The sequence below is a fragment of the Rattus rattus genome, chromosome 2, assembly GCF_011064425.1.
Source record: "Rattus rattus isolate New Zealand chromosome 2, Rrattus_CSIRO_v1, whole genome shotgun sequence".
NCBI lineage: Eukaryota > Metazoa > Chordata > Mammalia > Rodentia > Muridae > Rattus > Rattus rattus.
Window position 1 is genome coordinate 29,133,846 of NC_046155.1, and position 1,734 is coordinate 29,135,579.

Sequence of the window (1,734 nt, forward strand, 5' to 3'; positions counted from 1 at the left end):
TTCTTGGTTCTCAATCTACAGTCATTGATACCACTGCAGAAGAAGCTTCCTTGCCCATAGCAGCCCGTAGCTACATGGATCATGGGACTTCCACACCGTTTCAGGGGGCAGCTTGGAACACAGACATCAACCTGGTCTCCCTGCAGCAGCATGGACCATGACATCAACATGGCTTGCTTCGGCAGGAAGAATCACAGACATCGACATGGCCTCTGGAGGTAGTAGCATGGACCACGGAAGTCTTTCAAGGAGACTTAATCCAGAACATGAACCATTCATCTCAGATAATCTTGTTGTTCAGAGTCAGCGCAGTTGGGCAGGGTGTCTGGGGGAAGGACCTGTGCAGAATCCAGGCTGCTGCACCACCCTGCCATTGGCACTAGCTGCCCTGTCAGCACCCTGGGCACAACCATCATACCTGCAGCACAAGGGCAGGGTGGTGGCCCTGGCTCTCACCCCCACAGCAGGGCGAGCAGCCAGACACCAGGGGCTGCTGCTAGACCGCATGCTCAAGTGGCAGCACCGGCCAAGTGGGCGGGGCCTGAGGACCAGCCCTATTCCTCAACACTTCTGCCGTATCTCTAGTTCTGCTTCTCTCTACTACTCCACCCTGCCATCTTTTCCCTCTAATCTATGAAATCACGTTTTAACAACATCTTCCCATAAGACCTGCCTTTTTTTTTCTTTCTTTCAGTCATTCTGGAGAAACTGTATGCTTGCAGGCTCATCCTCCCGTGCTACATCTCCCTCGGAAGCATCTGTGGATCTCCTGGGCTCCTTGGAGTGGCCCTGCAGCTTCGTGGGTGCTGGTGGCCGCTGTCACCTTGAACGGGTGTTGGTAATGCTCCCCACCCCCCTTTTTCTATTTTTTAAAGTTGTTTTCCCCTTGAGATAGGGTCTGCTATGTAGCTAATGCTGGCCCGTAACTTGTTATATAGACCAAAAGGGCCTTGAATTCATAGAGATCCCTCTGCCTCTGCCTCTGCCTCCCTCTGCCTCTGCCTCTGCCTCTGCCCTCTGCCTCTGCCCTGCCTCTGCCTCTGCCCTGCCCCTGCCTCTGCCTCTGCCTCTGCCTCTGCCTCCTCTCTGCCTCCTGCCTCTGCCCTGCCTCTGCCTCTGCCTCTGCCCTCTCACCTCTGCCTCCACCTCTGCCTCTGCCTCTGCCTCTGCCTCTGCCTCTGCCTCCTGTGCCACACACCTCGCTAGTGTTTCCCAAATTCTCATATTCTCTCTCTCTCTCTCTCTCTCTCTCTCTCTCTCTCTCTCTCTCTCTCTCTCTCTCTCTTTCTCTCTCTTTCTCTTTCTCTCTCTCTCTCTCCTTCTAAGTCAGGCTTTTGCTATATTGTTCTGGTTAGCCTTGTACTTACTGTATGGTTCAACATACCCTAGGATTTGTGGTAATCCCCCAGCCCCAGCCTCCTGAGTGTGAGGATTACAGGTGTGCCAAACCACACCAATTCTTCTATAATGGCGTATACCATTAGGTCATGGTATGTTATCAGAATATCAACAGGCCCCACTGGTCATACGGCCATTCCTTGTGTGTCCAGGTCAAAAGCCCAGCAGTAGAGGACAGCAATTTGTAGGGGAAACAGATGGTCCCTAGGAATACCAAGGAAGATTTTTCTGGTTTTTTTTGTTTGTTTGTTTGTTTGCTTGGTTGTTTGTTTTTGTTTTGTTTTGTTTTGAGACAGGGTTTCCCTGGCCGTCCTGGAACTCACTTTGTAGACTAGG